Source organism: Hydractinia symbiolongicarpus, chromosome 9 (genome assembly GCF_029227915.1).
Source record: "Hydractinia symbiolongicarpus strain clone_291-10 chromosome 9, HSymV2.1, whole genome shotgun sequence".
Lineage (NCBI taxonomy): Eukaryota > Metazoa > Cnidaria > Hydrozoa > Anthoathecata > Hydractiniidae > Hydractinia > Hydractinia symbiolongicarpus.
This window is the reverse complement of record NC_079883.1, coordinates 18,973,989-18,998,270: the sequence shown is the minus strand read 5'-3', so window position 1 is coordinate 18,998,270 and position 24,282 is coordinate 18,973,989. Positions and strand designations below refer to the sequence as shown.

The following is a 24,282-nucleotide window of genomic DNA, read 5'->3' as shown; positions in this document are numbered from 1 at the left end:
CTACGATCCAGGAAAAAATATTATATGAAGGGTGACTACGATTCATTCTACAGGACTGATACATATAAGCGACTGAGGCTTCTTTGCCCTCAGTTAGATGAGGATGATTGCTTGCTGGATGGTAAAAAATCCAAGATGCTGGCTATGCTTCCCACCAAAGAGCTAAACGCATGGGGAGACATGCTTACGTGGACTTTTGATACACCGATATATCTTCCTTTGAAAGGTTCGACGGATCGCCTTGAGTTCATGCTCACAGACGGGTATCACGAGTATAAGAACGTTTCGTTTGTTGGAATTACCATGCACTTGCTCGTAGAATAAATGAGTAATGATATAGCAAATCTTTACCCGAGCTTACCTTCTGCACCTATGAAGGGGAAGGCTGATGAAAGTCAAGTGTATAGACTCAAAAAATATCGAAGAAGTGGAACAATATCTACGTAATGAGATTAAAGAGTGGGACGAACTCGCCAAAAAGTTCAAAATGCACGGTACGTGGGTTAGATACACCGATCATGGTCTGCTGGCCGTAAGTGTCATTACTTCGGGTGTTGGCATTGGTAGCATGCTATCCGGAATTGGTGTACCATTGGCCGTAGCCATGGGAGGCATCATGGTTATGGGATTGGGTCAAGCAGGTCTGACAAATGCTGGTAAGAGGGTAGATGTCAAAAGCAAGAAGCACGAGGGTATAAGGTTGCTGGCGGAGACCAAACTTAACTCCGTTATCAACCTTATCAGTAGAGCTGTGGAGAATGGGGTTATTAGTGATTATGAATTTAGCTTATTATGCAGAAAAAGCAACCCTATATGCTGCTCAAGGAGCAAATACGTCAGAGAACCAGAAAAATCGTAGAGTCGCTTAATGAACGAGAGAGACAGCAGCTAGTCGAGAAGGGACGCGAGGAGGGCAAACAGGAGTTTATGAAATAACTTCAATCTGTTCAAGATGTAAGCGGTATCTAGATGAGCCGCCAGCGTATTCATAATCTAATGTATATTAACAATACATTAGATGGTACCAATTACTTCACCAGTAGTTGCATCTATCAACAGATCATTATCGTATATAATTTTTTGCTTCTGTTTTTCCTCAAGACCTCTAATATATTCTTCTAGTATTTTCATACTATGTATATCGACACATGGTTTACAATAAGGACCATCGGTCTGCGCTGCAGTATCTATATATTTAACCTTCTGAATCGCCTTCATAATTTCAGCCTTCTTCATGGTGGAGTAGCCACGTATACCTAGCTCTCTGGCCTCTTTTTTCAAATTGTTCATGTTTATTATACGACGACGAACGGGTCCTCTTCATCATCGGAGTCACTGAAGTAAAAAGTGCTGCATCCTTCAACCTCTTTATATTTGCACTCTTCCAGAATGGTCTGTGCGTAGTAGTTGCGCCCTTGCTTGTAGATACTCGCCAGCTTAATGATGGCCTTACACTCACAGCTTTTTAGTGGTATCTTCTTATGGAATTTTGTTCTGACTTTACCATCCCATATCTTGAGCATGGTGTTGAGGTACCGCCCTTTCTTCACGCTAGCATTGGTGAAACAAATTCCCTCTAGAGACTCCACCTTCTCCAAGATCTCTTCGTATTTAGCCAACCTCTCAGGGTAGCTGGCTAGATCAAACGACATCGTTAGCGCGGAGCCTTCGCTGTATTGAGAGACACCTTTAGAGCGGATCTTTTCAGGGGTCTGGATCAATAACGGTCCTGGGTTGTCATCTTGATACCCAATCACGAAGCGCTCATCCTTACCCTTGTTTGCTGGGATAGAATCGCTCACTATGATGTTTTCAATGTTCACTTCTTCAATTTTTAGTACTTTCGAATTGGTGTAAAAATCTTCAGGTTTTACAGATTTCTCTCTAAATTTTAACATCCTTTTATTTATGGAAAAAAACCTCAACTAGGGTTTGTTGCTTGTACAGGTTCCACCATTATAGGTAATATACTCATACCAGCAGTACCAGCATAGAAGCTTACCTTTTATGAGGAATCTCCGTCCACAAGAGCCTCTGTCATAGGTGTCGAGTACCCGTTCACACTCATCACATTGTTCTCGCATCTTAATTTGATAGGGCCCTGGTAACTGGGGTCCTATAACGATCTGGAACATACTATTAGGCATGACGTCATTTCATATTATTATGTGTTAGTATTTAATGTATATATATGATTATGTGTTAGTATTTAATGTACATATTATTTAATATGATTATGTGTTGGTTACTAGCAGTACAATTAGGAAATTTCCCTTATATAGCATATATACTATTGCGCATGCGTTGATAATGTCATGTATCTTACATTTAATATTATTATGTGTTGTTTATTGGCATTTAGTATTATTATGTGTTGATATCAGCATATGATTTAGTTTTTACTTGTTTTGGGATGGAGGTGGTGGTGGAAATGGTGAAAGCTGGGTTTTTTGGGGGTAAAGGTGTGAAAGGATCGAAAAACTGATTATAATCACTCCCTACTACTACTGGTCACTTTAAATTCGGGTTTGGTTTGAGAAAATAATTAGTGTTTATTGATTGACTTAAATTCTGGGCTGGTTTTAAAGACTCGGTTGCGTCAAAAATTGCCTTTATGTGGGATTTGCGGTGCAGTCGTTAAAGCCCGCTTCAGACTGACTTGCGGTTGCGTTGCGACTTCGTTACGGTTGCGCAGTGTGAACAGTTTTGAAAATAGCGCCTCAAGAGAGCTAGAATATCAAAACGTTTTGAAATTTTGCGTCGTTGCGTCAATCCTGCGGCACTTTTGTAGCACTATTTCAAAATGTTCAAAACACGGGCGCAACGTGCGCAAGAAATTTAAGAGCCGGAAGATTTCTTATAGTTGGTCATACCGAAACTATAGAATTGTTTGATATTGTAAAAATTCCAGGTGCAATACTTTTTAGAATGACGAAAACAACGTTTCATGAAAACGATATTAGTTTTCTACTTCTTTATCGTAAATATTCCCTTAACCGAGAGCAGTCATTATACCTTATTCAGCATTTTCTGGGAAATGGAAACGTTGATGTTATACTCGGAGATTTCAATGTGAATGCATTTAGTGAAGAAAACTATTCCCTTGATTTCCTTACTGAATATAAACAAGTTGTAACCTCTCCAACTTATATATCCGGTTCACTTATTAACCACATCTATGTCCATGAGAATGTCCTCAACACTTTCTCTAACATAGATGTTTACAAAACCTTCTAGAAGGGCTACTTAAAATCAATTTCTTCCTTAGAATGAAATATATTTACATTGGGTTTACTTTATCGTTTTCTCTTTGTTTTTAAACTTGTGTCAAAATTTGGTTGCAGATAACATGCATCGCGTTTTTTGTTCTCTGAGGGTAGTCTCGCACTATATGACTTATTTCACTCCTATACTTATTATCTATGCTGATGGCGGAAATCTTCAAGCCATCGGGCTTCTTGTTTTGTGTTGATTTACGTTTTTCACCCATGTTTTCTTACTGTTTAGGTTTGAACTTAAAGAAGTTAAAAGTTTTATCGCAAATTTTTTGTTGTTTTTTGTCTACCGTACCATAATTCAAAGTGTTTTGCATTAAAGAGCCATAAGTGAAAAGTCAGAGTAGCATCATAAAACATAAACGGTTAGAGGAGGATTTATGTATAAATGAACGCTAAACTGATTTATTAAAAAGACGAACATCTTATTTCGGCAAATTAACGCAAGTGATAAACAAAATAACTTCTTTGATCATAGAGCAAAACTGCGAGAATAAAAAGGAAATCGAATTAAAAAAATTAAGCAGAGTTTTCACCAATTGTAGGTATGATCAGCAGATCGAGATTCTTTTAGGTTTGTTTGGATACCGACAAAATAGAAGACTAGATAATGACATTCCACCTTCTTGGGAAGGCTGATTCGCCCTGTTGTGCCAACTGGGCGATAAATAAAATAGCGATCAACGAAAAGAAAAACTTTGACAACGAAGTCATCAAGGCACTCAAACAAGATTTCTACATGGATGACTTTCTAAACTCTCAACCGACTACTGCGAAAGCGATCTTCATGGCCACTCAAATCACACATCTACTCAAAACAGGTTTTGACTTATAAAATGGCTATCAAACAATAAGGAAATCATAAAAGCTTTGCCGCCATTGGAATTATCAAAGAAATTTGTCAGCCTCGATTTAAATAATCTACCTATCGAAAGAGCGCTAGGTGTACTATGGGACACAGAAAATGACGTTCTACAAATCAAATCGGTCATGGAGGAGTTGCCTTCTACAAAGCTAGGAATCCTGAGCTTCGTGAGCTCAATATTCGATCTCATCGGAATAGTAGTTAGTGCCTTCCTAGAACTAAAGTTTATCGTCCAAGAACAAATGAATACCATTCCGAGATAATACGGATTTCACAGAACAGAAAATCCCAACATCGAACTGCACATCTTTGCTGATTAATCAAAACAAACGTATGATGCAATATATTTTAGAGCTGAAAACGAAAAATTAAAATGGAAACGAGGCTGTTCATCAAGAGAATCTTTTACAACCTTAACAGCATCCGATATCTATAATTAAAAGTATGTCGTATTTCTCAGATAGAATCGTACCCTAACGAATATCGTTCCTTGTAGACGATAACGTTGTGTCAAAAACTAGTTACATCTTGTCACTTTAGCCTCGATTCGATCAACAATTAATCCGCGTCATTGGACGTCTCGGTAGAGCTAAACTTCCGAAGCATGTGAAGCATCAAATTATCTTGTTCCTGAAGCATCCAATAGCAGCACTGATAATCAAACACATCCACGAAGTTAACTTACATGTCGGAAGAGAGCATACCTTATCAATTGGCTGGCAGCTCTATTGGATAATATCTACAAAAATCTTTGTAAACGTCAACGGGGGAAGTCTCAAGCACCATATATGAGCGACTTACCAAAGAAGAGATTGACGATCGGCGAAAAACTATTCACATATAATGGTACTGACTACTTTAGACGGATCAGCGTTAAACTATCTAGAAAAACTAGATCAAAACCAGCACTAGCGAAACGGTCGAGTGCGATATTCACATGTCTTACCACACGAGCTGTTCATCTCGAAATAGCCGGCGATAGATTATGTCACTAGAAAGGTTCAATAGTCGACGAGGAAATGTCAAGTTTATAAAGGAGTGACAATGGTACAAATTTTGCTGGAGCAAAACGCGAGCTAAAAGAAACGCTATCCCAGTTAGACCAACGAATGAAGCCCTCTATATATTCTTATGTGAAATAGAAGCAATCCTTAATCAGCGTTCTTTGACAGCAATAAGTGACGACATTGACGATTTAGAAGTATTGACACCAAATTATTTCTTGCTAGGATGGCCAGCACTAAATGCTAGCCCTGGGAATTTAAGTGAGAACGAAATAAAACTTCGAAAAAATTGGCGATTATTGCAAGCTGCAACAAAAATGGTTTGGTGCAGATGGGTGCGTGAGTATTTGCCGTTATTAACTCAAAGAAAAAAAATGACTACAAAACATTCGAAACTTTCGTGCCGGAGACTTAGTAACAAACAGACAACCTTCCTCGATCACACTGGCCCTTAGCCTGAATTACTCGTGTGCATCCAGGCGACGACGGAATAATACGTTCGGTGCAGATAAAAACGAATAGTGGAACGGTAACGAGACCAGCGGCAAGATTGTGTTTATTGGAAGAGTCTGCTAATTAAATTCGTTCGAAGAGACGTTCTCACTGTGGAGGAATGGAGCGGAAATGCCGAGTACCTTCTACTTTGTATGTTCGGTATTTCATACGCCGGTCGTGCTTTGCTCAGGTGCAAATAAGAAGGCGTAGTAAAAGGTAGTAAAGTCTGTCCATAAAGCAAGTCTGTCTACAAATCAAGTCTATAAATCTGGCTGTTATTAGGTTGTTTCATCTGTCCCCGGCTTGTTCTCGCATTGTTCCGTTTGTTCTTGGGTTGTTACGGGGTTGTTCCGCTTGTTCCGTGTTTTAGGATCGACAATTACCTATTACGATTTAAAAAAATAAACAAATGTTTTTCTTAAGAATATCTTCTTTGTCATATACGCAAATAGGTAAAATAATTTTAAATCTGCAGTTCATCAGCGGAACTTCACTAAAAGTCATAAGTGGACACCTGACTAACTTTAAAACTGTTCCCTGGTAGAAAGAAATATTTACGCTTGCTTAAATGGCAAGGGCGGGACGAGGATTTTTGTGCGAGATAGAGAAAAATTCGAGATGAAGTTGGAGATAAGAGAGGAAGAAAGTCTAGAGCGTACACAAATGTCCAAGGGGCTGAGAGTTTTGTTCGAGATAGAGAGAAGTTTGAGATGATAGAGAGTTGCCGAGATAGAGTGAGTCTACTGCAATCTGGTGGCCTTTTTCCTTACTGTTAGAGCAATCGCAAAGATTATAGGTTTTTGTCACTAGAATCCAACTCTAGCGCAAAAGTTCCTTCATTCGATATGACTGTGTGAATAGCAGTGGGTTTCCAACGTGTTAAAATAGAAGAGAACGCTCATAACACGCGGCTTTTGTTGTATATGGATACGATTAGTGTACCGTTTATGTAACTATCCGTACGGATAATGTAGATAAAGATGTAGATAAAGAGAACTCTGATTGAGCATATACTTCACGCTAGCATAATTTCGATGCATCTAATTTAATTTCCTTTGATGCTATTGTCCGTGTAACTGTTTTTAACAACAGGCCTGGTTTCTACATTAAGCATAAATTTCCACTGTTTGGAACAATAAATAACGACATTTTGGCTGCTTCAAGTTCGCTGTTTTTAGAGTTACGAAAAGTAGGTAATACATTAAAAAGAAACAACAACTTTTCAATGAAAGTTGGAGGCTAGGATAAGTTAATGACTGTATTCTTTTTTAACAAAGTGTCTGCATGCAGAATCTATGTACAAAAATGTTATAAATGTCTCTGTTCAACGAGAAAATAAAATACTTAAACGAGAAGTAGTAAGTACCAGGTCTGTGATTTATAATGTTCTGAGCCGTGTTATGGCTGCTAAAAGGTTGTGTTAAAGAAGGCTACAGACATGGGCATAGGTAGGCAAAATTAGTCTGAGCTTGTTACTTGAAGACTGAAAATTTTGTAAAGAGTGTGATTTTAAGATGTGATGTGACATGTTGCAGGTCTGCTCAAGTTTTAAATTTTAAAAAAAATGTGCTCACAAAAGGCTTATCTCATCATATGTTTGGGAGTGTGCGGTTATTTACTATTAGGTTGACTAAGACTTTTTTTCGCAAGGTACAAAAAATGCGTTTCGCGAAGATTAATTTTCCGAAACAGTCATGTCGAGATATTTTTTTTCCAAATAAACCATCTAGGAATTATTTTAGGTATCTAATATTTTTTTGCAATTTTTATTTATTTCAGGTCACTTTATTTATAAGGTAGTCTGAACTTGTTTATATCAGGCTGGTAATTATTTACCGAAAAAAACTAGAGACTAAAGAATGAAATCCTTTTCTTGTTTTTTTGAATATTTTGCGTAGTTACTTTAGCGAATAAGTCATTTCTAGTAATTTCGCGAAGATTTATTTTCATGAGGTGACTTTTACAGATATTTTCGTACAGATAATTTTTTTATGACTATGAATAAAATCTTCCCACCAATTAATCAACTGAAAGCCGTTTGTAAAGTAAAGCTTCTCCAAACCCCGTATATTAGGCGCGTCAAGATAACGAAAAACCTTTACAATTCTTATAAGTAACCATTTTTCCTCGACTATATTGATTAAATACACGGTCATTTACCACATCGCAATACAACAAAAAATAGTGTCAGCGCCTATAGAATATCAAACGTAAAAATACAGAAAAGGGGGTGGGCGTAGGGATGATTAATTTACGCATGTGTAATGCATTGTCATTCAATACGCGCAAATGTTTCGTGATATGAAGGTTTAAAAACCAGGTAAAAATTTAAACTGATTAAATTTAGCCACAAGCGCGAGGGGTACTTTAACGTCAGGAACTTTGGCAGGTTTTTTGAATTTTTTAGCAGTTTGCGTTTTTGCTTTGGTGGCCAAATTATCACTTACTTCCTTTGGTTCCTGCCGTAGCCACAGTCGTTCAAGGCCGTGATTTTGAGGTAAAAAGTGTGCGTCGTTGAATCTGAAGTTTTTCATGGTCCAAGGCCTGTTCTACTAAGATAGAATGTTTTAGAGGCTCAAAAATCGTTTGTTTTTTGAGGAAATTTAAAGACGTGCAATGGTGGCTGTTATGGGTCGCTAACAAATAACAAATAATTTTAATTTAAAGAGGAATTGTTGAGGCTAGATAATTTTGGTGAAAGATAATGTATTATAGCAATAAAATCGTGACATGTATGTCACGATTTTATATCTTTTTTTAGATTATTGCTAATGGCGGAAATCTTTAACCCACGGGGCTTCTTGTCTTTACTTCTTTTACATCGTTTTTTCAGGCTTGGAAATCTTCCTCGCTTTTGTTGGTATTTGCATAACACTTTTGCTAGCAGTAAATTTCATTGTTGATAAATACCTACGTGGTGATTTTACTAAAGAGCCGGCTGACGACGGAAGATGCTACGACAGTGATGAAAACGAGGAGTCACCTTTAGGTAAAACAGCGCCTTATAAAAGTTACAAAGAAGACAACGCGTTAGAATTAATAAAGGAAACCGGATTTCGAAGGACCTTCGCTTCAAATGCAACTGTAACTGTCGATTTACAATACCTAAAACACAGCTGTTGCATTGTGGGTAATATACGTACGTTGGACAATTTAGATTATCTGGATAAAGATTCACCGGATGATATATACTTCCAGCTAAAATTAGTCCCTAATACGAAATTCTTGGCAAAAACGAACGTAAAAACTGCTCGCAACAAAGTGCTGGCGCTGTCCTTCACTATGGGTCCAATTAGCCTGGATGTGTTAGCAAACAATCAATTATGCATTAGACTATATGGCAAGAAACCTAAACGATTTTCTCGATGGAAAGTTTACGGAGAGTGTTATGTTCCAATTTTAGAACTGCTTTGGCAAGAGGATTCTCTCGAAATTAAAAGAGATATCTTACCAAAAGCGCAAAAACGAATAAATTTAAATCCTGTGCGAACATTTTTATCTCACGGCGACCTTGAGAATACGACAGAATTCGTGGACAATCAAGAGACTGGGTCAGGGGTCGTAAAAAGGTCGGAAAGTTTTTGCATATCAGAAGGATAAGAGCTAAACAAAGCAACATAGTTGTGTTTTAACGATATTTTTTACAAACATTTTAACGTTGGATGAAAATGGCCACTATAAACCTAAAACTGTTCCTTCTTTGGCGTATGAATAGAGCTTTTTTCGGCACGTTGATTTGTTTAAAAAGTTTCATAAATAGAAACTAAATTCTTTTAACGATCTTGATGGGCATTTTAAGCTTTTCATATTTCAACCAATGCTGACAGATGACTCCCAAAACCAACCTCTATAATCACAACTAAAAAGAACGAAACTGATAATCCCATTATTAATACCCGTATTCAATATGGCTTCGAACAGCTTTATCTTGGACACCCCACGCAATGATTTAATTACGTTATGTTGGCACAAAGATGCACAAAAGTTCGTTGCGCAAAATATTTACAACAACAAAATTCCATGGATTTTTTCACGGACTAGGTTACGCTGGCCGATTTCATTTAACAAATGTATAAATTTTTTGCCTCAATAGCAAATACGATGTGTTACGTACTTCGTGTGGATTTTTCATGGCCTAATGACTAGGAACATTAAATACTAGAGGACAAAAAAAAAATTGGTAACGAGTTTGTTGCAATTAAACACACCTTATTATATATATATCTCTATTATAATAGCCGTATTTTGTCTGTCTCTGCGCAACATGGCGGAGCAAGTAGCGAGACCCGCCGAAAATCCCCGCGGCCCTGCAGCTTTATTTCGAATCCCCGGCAGACCCCGTTTTTCTCCCGGCCTTGCTGTGCCGCTCATTGTAATAAACCAATCACGAGGCTCCATTTTCACTAATGACCAATCCAAGTGCTTCGCGGCCTCAACATGCCGACGGGAGGAAACATGCTACCCCTAAGGCCATTTTGGTTTGGAAGTGATGGTGTGAAGTTTGTAGGTTTCCTTTCAATCCTCCTTATTTCTTCTGAGTACTTTTTATCCTATAGGATTATTTAGTTTGTTTTCACATGTTAAGGTGAATATTTCATCACGTTTTCTAGCTACGTATAAATCTTAAACATACCAATTTTAAGTTTTTGGCTAGCTACAAAACGTACATTTTGAGGCAGCTAGCTATAGCTAGCTTTATTTATTTCTATATATACTTTTAAAGCTTTTATTCAGTTTGGTATACTATTATTTATTTTTATGTTGAAGTTGAGTCTACCTAGCTAGCTCCTCTTTTAGCTACATCCTGCTAAAAAGTGAAAGTAGCCAAATGCAGTTTGGCTGCAAGTGAAAGTAGCCAAATGCAGTTTGGCTGCAACACAATTCTTAACAATTCTTATGCTAAATGCAGTTGGCAGCGGCCACTTTTATTACTGATTTAAAAATTTATTATGCAAAATAAAATTGCTGAGTAATTTTTTAAACTGAACCGGGTTAATGCCAGGCTGTTCACTGATTTCTTTTAAAACCGAAGCGATAAGGATTTTTATAAAATGGTGTTACCCCTATGCTCATGTATGACACGATTCACCTGTTAAGCGCTCAGCCTGGTGTTAACGACGGGCTGTTTCCTGTGTTTTTATTTAAACCGTTGTGATAAATTTTATTTGGAAAATTTTATTAGGCCTGTTACTCATGTATGACACAATTTACATGTTAAGTGCTCAGCCTGGTGTTAATGACGGGCTTTTTCCGTGTTTTTATTTAATTCGTTGTGATAAAGTTTTTTTACCTGCAATAAACATTCAACCTGGTGTTAACAACAGGGTGTTTTGTGTGTTTTTTATTTAAATTGAAGTTGCGATAAGTTTTTTTTGGAAAAGGCTATTATGGCTATAACACATGTGTGACACCATTTACCTGTACTAAGTGCTCAGTCCGGTGTCATGATTAATTTGTTAAGGTTTACTGAAACGTACTCCGCAAAATAAAATAATATTGACTATTTTCTTTTCTTATGACGGGGTAACAACAGGTTGTAAACTGTGTTTTTATTTCGGTTAAAGTTGCAGTAAAGTTATATATTACAATTATTTTAAAAAGTACATTACAACCGAAACACTATAATGTGGTGTGAGCTTTACTCAATTCACGACATATTCTGCATACCTGTACTAGAGCACTCCAATTATGGAGTTTTTTTAGTTTTTTTATGGGGTAACGACTGGATTTTTCCTGTGTTTTAAGTTAAACCGAAATTGCAGTAAAGTTTTTTATGAAAAGGGTATTATGCGTTCTCGGCCCACTGTCATGATTAAGTTTTGAACTTTTACGGAAACTTATTCCGCAAAATAAAATAATATTGCCCAGTTGTTTTTGCTATGGCGGAGTAACAACGGTTTGTAAACTGTTTTAATTCAGCTTTTGTTGCGGGAAATTATTTTTTTTTAAAATATCTTACAGTCGCAACACTGCAATGGTGTGTGCCCTCCACTTGATTTACGACATACTGCATACCCGTACTAAAGCGCTCCACGTCACCGGGTCGCACAGTTTGCGGTTCTTATTAAGCGCTCCTCAAGGCGTTCAACAACAGTTACTTGTGGCTTTACCCGGCGTTTCGACGCCGGGTCTCCCGGCTAGTATATATATATTCTTCTTTCTCTTCGTTTATTAAAAGAGTGCTCAATAAAAAGAGCGATTATTATTATTATTATTATTATTATTATTATTATTATTATTAAACATATATTTGGCATCCATAATTTACAAATGGTTCTTCTGCCTACAAAAAAATAAAAACTATAAAAATCTATAAAATCTATAAGATCAGTAAAAAAATATATTGAATCTAAGTGCATAATGAAATAAATGGGCTCAGAGAGTACGAAATGGTGCCGGTAGAGTAAGTAGACACATTGAACAAGAAAAAAAAAAAAAAAAAAAAAAAAAAAAAAGAAGAGACTAATTAAAAATAAATAAATTGATGGCACCGTGTAAGGACACACAAAAAAGGTAGAACTATAATGAAAAGATGGGGGGAAATAGGTAGCCTACATGCATAGAGTTATTCACATTATTTGGATAAAAGTTTGCACAAAGCACTATCGTGTAAAAATAATTTGACTTTTTTGATAAATTCTTTATGGTTGACAACGGAACGAATATTGCCAGGAAGATCATTAAACAACGCTGATGAGCAATCCATAAACGTTTTTCGGAATGTGTCGCTTTGTAGTTTATTTTTGTTTTCTGCATCAGATCGCAGGCTTCGACCATTTTTGTACCATTTCAGTGTAAGGTATTCAGGTGAGCATTCGTCATACAACACCTTGTGTGCCAGTTTTAGTATCGATAAATTTACACGCTCTTGCACTGGCAGCCATTTCAGTATTACTAACACATCGTTAGTGGAAGCATATCTCTGAAGAACAAAGCTGGCAGCGACATTTAGAACTCTTTGTAACCTTTTCATTTGATATTGTGGAATATTATTATAGACAAGTTTCCGTAGTCTATCTTTGATAATATCAGTGCTTCAGCGAGATTTTTTCTCACGTGAAAAGGTGCCAAACGTTTCAATCGCTTTAATGTCGAAATCGTAGCGTATGATGATCTAATGATGTTATTCACATGTGTAGACCACGTCATATGTTCATCGAATGTTATGCCCAGTATTTTGAGAGAGGATACCCGCTCAATCTCAGCACCATTACTATGGAATTTGAATAAGTTACTGAAGTTTAAATTGTTTATACAGCTTAACTGGCTTGTCGAGTACATAATTGATTTTGTCTTTATGGAATTAAACATCAGATTGTTTATCTTTGACCATGTTGTTATTTGGTTAATGTCACTTTGAAGCTTTGCTGTTGCGATATCCATTTCTTTTAGTTTGAAGTGTATGTAAAGATTTGTGTCATCTGCGTACTGGATAGAATTACACGACGAATTCAACGATAGGTCAGAGACATAGATGTTGAACAAGATCGGACCAAGAATAGATCCCTGGGGAACACCGTATTTGATCAGCAAGGTGTCCGATTTTTTGTCATCAATTTGCACAAACTGCTGGCGATTTGACAAATAGTTAGAGATCAAATTGATGAATGCAGGAGACATTTGGAGTTTCTTCAACTTATTAATCAGAACGTCATATTTCACAGTATCAAATGCTTTGGAGTAATCTGCTGACACTGATAAAGTTACTTCACCTCTTTGCATAGCCTTCAAAATGTCGTCCTTTAATTTTAAGAGTATCGTGATGCACGAGTGACCTTTGCGAAAACCAGATTGAGTTGAAGCGTAAATGTTATTGAAATCTATCAATGAAGTCACAAAGCTGTGATAAAATGACTTTCTCATATACTTTCGACAGTACAGGAAGTATTGATATTGGACGAAAATCTTCTAGTTGTGAAGCACCTGGAACTTTAGGTACCGGACAGATACGTGATTTCTTCCAGCATGTTGGAAATACGTTTGCATCGATGCAGTTATTCAAAATCTTTGTTAGGACTGGCGACAATTGGGCTGCGACTGGTTTTATGAATTTCGCTGGTATGTTATCACCACCAGTAGAGCAATCACTTCTCAATGAATTCAAATGTTTGAGAACATCCTCTTGGGTAGCGTGACGAAGGTCAAATAAATCCATTGCCGGTACAGCCTCATCATTCATGGTGGGAGAAATGTTTAACTCATTTGTATTGCTTAACTTTATTGCAATGGAGTTGAAATAATCATTGATGGTATCGGGATTCTGCCTGATTTGTTTGAACTGTGGTTTAATAATAGTTCTTATGGTTTTCCATACTTCCTTTGAACGGTTACTTGATAAAGCCTTTTGATAGAAGGTTCTTCTAGAGTGTTTGATAGCCTTCTTCAATTTATTTCTCGTTTCAACATACTCATGTTTAGCCTCTCTGTCATCACAAGATTTTAATTCACTACGAAGTTCATCAAGTTTCAGTTTCGACGATACAATGGATGGGTCCTTCATCCAGGGAGCTGGTGGTCGTGTAAATTTACACCTTTTCAAAGGAGCATGGCTATTAATGCAGGACAGTATGAGTTCATTCATAACATACAGTTGATCTTCCGGATCATCAAAAGTATCTATCAAGGAAAAAGGAATCTTCTCGATATCACTAATATATTCATCGATGTTCAACTGCTTCTCGTCACGTATAAATTTGTATCGTTTTTCGAATTTATCCTTTTTGATATTCATAACGATATGCGGGGCATCATGGTCAGAAATTTCATCGCACAATAAAACGTTCTCACTAACTACCTTTTCCGGTATATTACTAATAACATGATCAATAAGGGATGTCGATTTTCGGGTTGGTTTTGTAATATGTTGTTTTAGGTCATAAGTCATAAGTGTATCTTGATATAATTCGATTGTGGATTTATCACCTTGTAATAAGTCGATATTGAAGTCACCTGTAATTATGATAATACCGTCCCATTTTGCGGTGATGTGACGCAAAAGAATATCAAATCGTTCTAGCCAATCTTTTTTTTCTCTTTCTATAGAAGATGGCTGATAAAATGTTCCAACTAGATATGAGTAATTTTTATTTCTACCTTTCACTTCGATCCAGACATGTTCGATAGAATTGTCGAGTTTGGTTATGTCGTCTCTAGTTTTGTAAATAAGTTCGTCCTTGATGTACATTCCAACACCACCTCCTCGTTTATCAGTTCTGTTTTATTTTTTTTTATTATTTTATTAATTAATTTATTTATAGTTGACAAATTTACAAGAAAATGTAGCTCTGAGGCTAATTAAAGTCAACTTTAAAAACACTAAAAACAATAAATAACTGAATATAAAAAATCTATAAGGAATACCGTATATACCATTTTTTTTTAAGTATTTTAAATAATATAAATAATATGTCAAAAATATGTCAAGGCTATGTAGTGGTGGTTCCAGGAACTCAGTCAAACTTCCCAGGCAGGGGTCGAGAGAAAATAATATACAGCCAGATAATAAGGCTAGAATATTCTCATATGATACCACCCCACCTAAACCGTCGCACCGCAAGACATGTTTAACTGAGTTCCCGCTCCACAACTGGCAAAGGAAGACAACGGGGAAACTAAAGAAAACCTAATTCAGGTATAAAAGTTTTGCATATTCTGCAAGGACAATGGTTTGGAATCCAGTTTCTTATTTTGTTTCTAAACTCAATTAAAGTACCAGCGTTCCGATACTCGTTAGGCAAAGAGTTCCAAAGCTTTAACCCAACATTAGACAGTGTTTCGATCCCATATCTCACTGAAAATATTTTGTTACTCTTAAGTTTGTCCTTCCTCAAATTATACACTGGTTCAGGAAAAATAAAAATTTCATTCAACATTTCTGGACCTGTTTTTGTTTTAGCTTTATACAGCTCAGTAACAAGGATGCGTAAGTTCGTTTGGTGAATTGTAACGCTCCCATTTTTTGATAAAAGCTCTTCAAATGAGGATTGATAGTCTTGATAGATAATTCTTAGTGCTCTTTCATGTATATGGTTTATCCTATTGTTTAATTTACGACTGTGAAACATCCATACTAATGGACAGTACGAAAAATGACTAGTGACAAAAGCATTAATAATCAGCTTTCGCTGGTCTAATGTCATGAAGGAAGATAACCTTGCAAGCGCACTAACTTTCTGGCCTGCCTTGTTACAGAGCTGATTAACATGTTCCTCGAAAGAAAGTTTGTGGTCTATGGTTATACCAAGCAGTTTCTCAGTTTGAGAATTGTTTAGAAGTTCATCACAAACTTTTAATCGTACATCAGTTTTGTTAGTAAAAAAATGTGATTTTTCTGGGTTGGCTTTCATACCGTTATTTTCAAACCAAGTAAATATTATAATTGCTGCATATTCAATCTTTTCAATAACTTCGTTGATATTCTTTCCTATTGAAAATGGGGTTGTATCATCAGCATAGTTGACAATGTCCATATATGGGACAAAAAGGAAAAGGTCGCATAAAAATATATTGAAAAGCAAAGGACCCAAAATTGATCCTTGCGGTACGCCGTATTTTATTTTTTTCCATGTACTATAATTGTTATTTATACGCACTCGCTGTTTCCTGTCAATTAGGTACGATTTTATAAACAGCAAAGAGTTCATATCAAAGCCATATGCATGAAGTTTTGCTAGTAATAGCTCGTGTGGTATGCAGTCAAATGCCTTAGACAAATCAGTTAAAAGCGCTCCAAATGTGCCACCTTTGTCAAGACTGTTTTTCCATTTTTCAATCATACTTATGAGGCATTGTTGTGAACTGTGCCCCTTGCGAAAACCAAATTGAAGTTTCGAAAATAATGGCTCGAAGAAGGTGTATATTTGGTCATACACGCATCTTTCATAGATTTTTGAGATGTTCGATAGGACGCTTACAGGTCTATAGTTCGCCTTTTCAGTGCGCAGTCCTTTTTTGTGTGTAGGAGTAATATCTGCGTTTTTCAAAGATGTTGGAAATTCAGAACTTTTTAACGATTGATTAAAATTTTCAGTAATGAATTGGCTAAAAATATCACTGTTTTCTTTGATGATGTTAGTAGGAATATCATCTTTTTGCTGCGCCTTTTTTGGATCAAGTTTTCGAATGTATTTTTCAACATCTTCAAATGCAGTTTGTTTAAAAGAAAATTTTGTGTTGCTTTTTGCGCTTTTTCTTATCTTTTCTACACTAGGATGAGATTTATATTTATGTATTATCGAATTTATTTGATCTTTGGGTCTGTTTTCATTACTTGAAGGTTGTATATTTGATGACTTTATGCCTAAATTTTCAACAACACTGCCAAAATAATTGTTGAATATTTCAGTAATATCTTTATCATGAGATATTGTAGTCCCATTTTCAACTAAGGTAATATTTTCACTTGTAACTGTCTTGTTAGAGAAACATGGTTTTACTGTTTTCCAGAATAACCTATTGTCAGTTATATTTTTAACATTAAGGTTGTTGAAGAATTTGTATTTACTTTTTCTTATTAGTGAAACACAAAAATTCCTTTGTTTATTGTATGCTAATTTACTCTCTGGAGTTTTATCCTTCCTATGCTTATTTAAAAGTTTTGATCTCTTCATAATTGCCTTGTTTATTTCTTTACTCATAAAAGCTGCCTGATTATGACGTACATACCTTTTCTTTCGAGGAGCATGATTATCTAAGATGCTTAAAACACTGTTTTTGAAATTTTCAAACATTTTAAAATCATCGAGATTTTTGTCATCATTTAGAGCACCCATTATATCATGGCGGAAATTTACATTATTGAAATTCCGATATGCTCTATAATTTATAATTTTTGGTTTTCGTTTAGCAAAGTTGGCTTTTAAAACAGTCATTGTCAATTTATGAAAATCAGACAAGCCTGTTTCAATAGCCCTGGAGTGACAAAAAGATCTTGGGTGGTTTGTTAAGATGAGATCTATGTTTGTAGGGTTATCTATGCTTTTGAAGCATGTAGGCTCTTTTATTAAAGAGTTAAGTTTATATGTTGTTAAAAATTCATTTACATGTAGATTGCTAATTTCAGCGTTAAAATCACCCAGTATTACATAGTTCTCATATTTGCAGGAAAACGAATCAATGTTTTTACTTATGTGGTTTAAGTTTTGAGCAATAAGATTAGTTTTTGGGTTATATAAACACACAACTAACCATTTTTTGCTTCTTAAATTTAGTTCAATATAAAAAATTTCAAGCTCACTACTTTCACATTTGGGTTTTAAAAGTTTTGAGGGAATATCATTTCGTACATAGAGAATCATTCCTCCCCCATTGCCATTTCTGTCGAAACGGTATGCATTATAGCCTTGAATCAAAAACTGATTAGTAGGAAATGATTCATTTAATTTTGTCTCTGAAATTAAAAAGAGATCAAGGTTTCTATTAACTTGATCAATAAGAGGCTCAAACTTATTTCGTAGTGAATTGATATTAACATGCCCAAAAATTAGTCTATTTATGTTTTGTGATCTCAAATTGTCAAGAATCTTTTTTGCATTCTCGTAATTGTTTTTACCCAAGATATTTTCCACACTGCAGTTTACTGGTAGTTCAACATTGTCTTTTGCAGAATATTCCTGACATCAATCTCGAGATTTCATTTTTCTAATAAAATTTACAGCTAATTTCCCTGCCCCCAACCCACTCAAATGTAACCCTTTTTTCCCAAGACATTCAGATGAAATATTGTCATTATCAATAACATTCAGAGACAGTTCTTTTAAATGCCTATTCAAATGGCTTACCGTTACTGCGGCTTTTGCATTATCAGTTCTTTTAATCACGGACGAAAAAATCACTTTACATCTAGGAAGTTTGGTGTTAATAAAAGTCTTCAAACTCAATAGTTTGTCCAAAATCAGTCGCGAGGTTTCATTAATAGTATTGTTGGTTCCAACATGTAGAATTATTTTGTCCGGTTTCTTTTGTAACAGAGGCTTTACATAATGAAACATATCTTCTACCCTCGCTCCAGGAAATGAACGAACTTTAACGGTACGACGTGCTGACATTCTTTGTTCATCAAGTCCGTACAACATAGAATCACCGACAACGAGTGTTGTACCGGGTTTCCATGGAATTACCGATTCATCTTCTTTACTTTCGTCTTCGTTATTTACAACATAACTATTCTCTTTATTTACAACAAAACTATCTTCTAAAACAACATTATTTTTCTCAGTTGTTGTGATACTTTTCACGTTTACGTTTGAATAATAATTACTATGACATTTCTTTCTGTAATTTGCTAATTGCTGTTCACATGTTTGTATAGTTAAATCGACTTGTTCCGTTCCTGTGGGAATACTTCTCTTTAAATTAATTGCCGAATCATTTACAACAACATTAGCAGATTTATCCGATTCCAATGTAGAATTTTTTCCTTGATAAATCAAAATGGTGGACTTTTTCCCGAGAAGTAACAACAAACTGTCAATAACTTTTTGTTTATTGTCAAGCTCTTTACGTAAAAATATTACCTCATCATGTAGGTAGTCCTCTGGCAGAAGTGCGTTTTTGCCAATGCCCTTACTAAATTTAAAACGTCCTGGAGATGGTGTACATGGGAAAAACGTATCCACTATAGATTTATTTTTCATTTTTGTGAGCGTCTCATCCAACATCATGTCAAATTTACCAAACTCATCGAGAGTAGTATTTTGTTCTTTCGTACCTGTAACAATTTCGTTTTCAGTGTTTGGCGATGTCACAGATAATTCCATATACGTACTAGTATCAGTATAAAAATACGAAGCATCTTCGTTAAGTCCCTTCTTATAAATCATTTTGCACTTCTCTAGGTTTTCCAAAGCATCTTTTATCCTACTTTCAGAAACAGAGCACGTACCTTTACTAATAAACTTAAGTATATTATGTAGTGTTACTTTTTTCTTCTTTGCCGTTCGTATAACATTTATAGATTCTAGAATGCGATTTTCTATCTCCCCTTGTGAAAGATCACGTCCTGCCGCCATCTTCAACGCACACCTGTTTTTATATTCAAATTGGTATCCTGGAATGTTTACATAATCAATCAATACCTGATTATTTTTTAACCATGTCTCGGACAACGTGATTATGTCAAATTTATGACATTCGAGCATGTATGAGAACTCGTCAAATGTGCTCGGTAAGGATTGCGTATTTAGATGGCAAATTTTCGTATGTTTTGGATTGCTTGGTATGGTTATTAATTCCTCGTATTCACCACCATCACTCAGAATAGATGAGTACAATGCGCAAACATCACGTACATTCGAAAAGGGAAGCACAGTAAAATGGCAATCTGAACAGGTCCAATATTTCGGAATTCTACCATTGAGTACTAAATTTGATTGGTTCAAACAAGCAGCGTGAGTGGTTTCCCAGCATGTATCACAAATGAATCGTCTTTGATTGCATTTAACACATTTCTCACAGATTGAACAAGATGGAGCTTTCAATCCGCGTTGGAGTGCGGGACCAGGATTGCTTTCAACATCGCCACTCATTACAAGTTGTTGCGTGGCACAATGGTTAGCATAATACAATACACGAGATTTACATCTTTTCACTTTTCCGCCATTAGGGGTTTGCGATATAGTATGCTGTTGATCAGTGATAGCAAAATCTGACCCATCGCGATAATTAAATATCAATAGAACTAAAATAATCTGAAAACACTTGAACTCCATCGTAGATGATTTGTTGCGTGAAGAAAATTATGACAAACTTTTTCGTTTACGTTATTTTACTTTCCATGAGTCAAAAACTGTAATTCTGTAGACAACCAACGATCATAAACCCACTGAATAATAATATCAAATACCAACTAAATCAATATTAATAGCTGCAAGTTCGTGAGTGATTAAATAAGTAATATCGTATCAAAGAACACAAGTAAATCCAGCTCTTGTAAAAAACACGTCCGACCTCAAACACGTCCGACATGCGATTTATACACACGGGAATGAAACAAAGACAATTTTTACATTCAATACTATAGTTTCATATTTTCGCAATCCTCAGTTGAATAAATTGACATTTAAACCGTAAAAGCAATATAAAGTTATCTAAGGACAATATAATGGTATCTATAAAAAAAGTGACGATGTTCCTTCTAGTCTTTAGTATCATTTTGGAAGAGTTTGTACTTATTGATGTGCCTGTATCTTATATATTAATTCCCTTGCGTGAGTAAAACTGTGAGTCCACGACACGGAAATCACGGGTCACTTTCTTATGTACGCTAAAATTTAACTAAAAAGATTAGGGATGTACTTCATAGAAATCGCACATAAGGTGTAAATATATAACCCGCTGCTAATAACGATATAAATATATATACCCTTATGCCAAAAAACTCTATGTTAGCATATATATATAGGTATCGCTACATATGAAACGGTATTAGATATTCACAAAGCATACGGACTGTTAAATGAAGTTCCTAGCATAAAACGGAAATTGTGTTTACGAAAAAGATGGGTGTTCTTTTTGAGTATTCTCTACTCTTTCATTCAATATAAATCTTTAAAAAAACATTTGAAGAAGAGCATGGTTTTATAAATTAATCATAGCAAGGTTCTGTAAGGTTTTTTCATGTTTTATTTTCAGTTTTGATTATATTATTGTTGCCAGACATGTTTTATAGCTAGCATCATAAAAAGCCAACCACCACCAACAACTAGCTAGCTAGCTAGGAATATATATATATATATGTAGCCATGTTCTTTATACCTAGCTAAGTCTCCAATTTATATTTAAGTGACTAGCTATTAGCTGCTGTAGCTAGCTAATGCTAGCTTTAAACTAAAGATTCCCAGTATATATATTCCCACAAAACACATCAAACGTTATTAACCCTGAAAATTTTAAACATTTTCCTGGTTTTTTTTGGTTTGCGAAGTTCTTTTCCTCCAAATATTCTGAAAATAAAGTTCAGAAATTACTTATTTTTAAAATGTAAATTTAATTTGTTTCAAATTGTGGGCAAAAACCTTAATCAGCATGCTAAAAAAACTGACTTTTCTTAATTTAGAATTACTAAACACAACCATTTTCTTACATTTAGTGTAAACTTTTGTGCGTATGGCTTATATTTAATACACCAAAAGAGCTACTTTGTTGATTTCAATTTTATACTCTTTGTAAGCTATTTTTTTCTTCTTTTTGACATTTCTGTTTTACCACTCAATTTTTACATTTTATAAGTTATTTGGAACAGAATGGTATGAAATAGACCAAAATACCCGATCTTAGTTGTTTTTAATTTACAGGCTGTGTCTGTGAAACTTTAAGGGGAGCATTTGGTGGAAGACAATGGCATGACATATAGAACTGATTTTTGTTGTGTTAGATGTTATATCTGAACCTTTTTGACATTTTATGTTAATTTTGCGAGGAAGGACCATATATATATACACAGAAGAAGAATTCAATTTTACACCTTGCAAGCTTTGTTTTTCTATATTTTGTATAAATTCTTACTGGGGAGGACTCCGTGCAATATATCGAAATGACTGATCCTTCTCGATTTAAATTTGATGTGTTCTAAATCGTATATAGGTTTGGAAATTTTGTGTAAGATTTAATGGGTAAGGGCTAGATGCAATATGTCAAAAAAACTTTTTTTGTTGAATCAGAAGCACTCCCTACAACCATTCTTTTTTTTACAGTTTGTGAAGCTTTTGTGAGGAAAGAGTGTATGCAATATTATCGAAATAACTGATTTTTGTTGCAAACTGTTTTTCTTTGGCATTTTGGATTAAAATATTGTTTTAGAGGGCATATGCAGTAGATATATGTACTGAAATAGTTAAATTTTGCAAACTTTGATTTTGTCGTTACCTCTCATTTTTTACATTTTGATTAAACTTTTGTGGGAGACCGTCGGTATGCGAAGGACCAAAATAAGAGATTTTAGTATTATTTAGAATTTGTATTTTGTGTTGCAAAATTGGTGCAAAAATTGACATAAAATGAACTTATATACAGATTGATTGCTGTTGTTTAACATGACTCATTATGACTTATATATATATTTTATGAAAATTTGTGACAGAATACTATGTGAGATTTGAAATTTTGTTTACTCTATTGATGGTAAAACAGCATGCAAATTGCTAAAAGGACTTTATTAATTTTAGATTTAAACAATGTTATTTTGTTGGCATTTTGTCTAAAGTTTGGTGAGGAAGGACTGTATGCAATATATCAAATAATGTTTTATTGCATTATAATTTGTCCTTGCAAATCCCTTTTTTTACACCTTAGATAAAAAATTCTGTCAGAGGCACAATTTATTGTTTATTTTTCACATTGTGTGTCAACCTTTGGCAGGGTTTGCAATAAACTAACTGATTTTAACATATACAATGAGAGAGATTTGTGTTTGACATTGATCAGCTTTTTTGTATATATGTGGCGTTTTGAGTGATTTAAATTTTATGGGTGAGATGTATGTTGAAATGCTTTTGGAAACTTCTTTCCGAATAATTTTCGCATTTGTCAGATGGTCAGAGCAAGTAATTTTAGTAGATTTAAATTTAAATGTCACATAAATACTGCAGTTGTTGAAAACCTTTAATTTTTTTGGTCATTTATATAATAATGCAGATGTAAGATGCGCACTGCTGTATTGTTTGTTTTTTGAGGGACATATATCTGCTACATAAATTAAATGGAATACAGTGGATTCTTCCACGGGAAACAGCTAGTTTGGATATTAATTCTGATCGCGTGTTTAATAAGTTGTTATCATCGTACATTGCGATTTCTAGTTTCTCGGCTAAACACAAATTGCATTTAATCGCTTTGGAGTTAGGGACAAGTTCATTACATTGTCTGATTATGTTCCATGTGATTAATGGTGTGTAATTAATATCTTTTATACGCCGAACTTCTTTTGAAAGTTCCGTGTCCTTTTTGTACTTAGCTGTGTTAAATGATTTTTTGTGGTTGGCGTATCTTTGTTTAAACGTTGTTGCTGCTAGACCAATGTAAACCTTGCGCTCATAGTTTGGGATATTTGAATTTATGGTTCCTTTATAAATAATGCTTTTTGTTAAACATTTATTTTCAACTGGACATTGTTCCTTTTTAATGCAGTTACAATTTCTATCCATTACTGTATCGTTGTTGTTGATGATTTTGTTGTTGTGGATATTTATATAGGCTTTCATGTTTTTGTGCAGCTGTAAGAAACTTTTACGTTGTTGCGGTTAAATATTTTGTGGAGCTTGTTTTGTTTCAAGAAATGTTTGTCTATAAGAAGCAACTGAGGATTGCGAAAGCATGAAACTATAGTATTGAATGTAAAAATTTTGTCTTTGTTTCATTCCCATCGTAGTAAAATGGTGCTTGTGTAAAAATAATATTTGGTCCGTGTGTAGCTTTTGTGCCAACAAGATGAATTTTATGTGGCTGGGGAGGTTGATATGTGCAGCTCCTTGAATAGCGGTTCTGGATTCCGTCTTCTATTCCTATAAAGTATTTCTTTTTCCAGCAAGTTTTTCGAATTAAATGTCTTAAAAACTTACTATTAAGCATGTGAATTTGGCGTTCACTTCAGTTAGGTGCTCTGAACGTAAAGCTTTAAAAGGAGTGTGCATTTTGTAGTAAGGACGAG

The 24,282-nt window shown here is 35.1% G+C and overlaps 1 protein-coding gene across 1 annotated transcript in view; it reads right to left on the bottom strand.

Annotated features, from left to right (window-relative positions):
• LOC130656652 (uncharacterized) overlaps positions 1-24,282 on the bottom strand; it is a 73,724-nt gene that overhangs the window by 31,634 nt on the left and 17,808 nt on the right. The gene's annotated exons all lie outside the window — the stretch shown is intronic.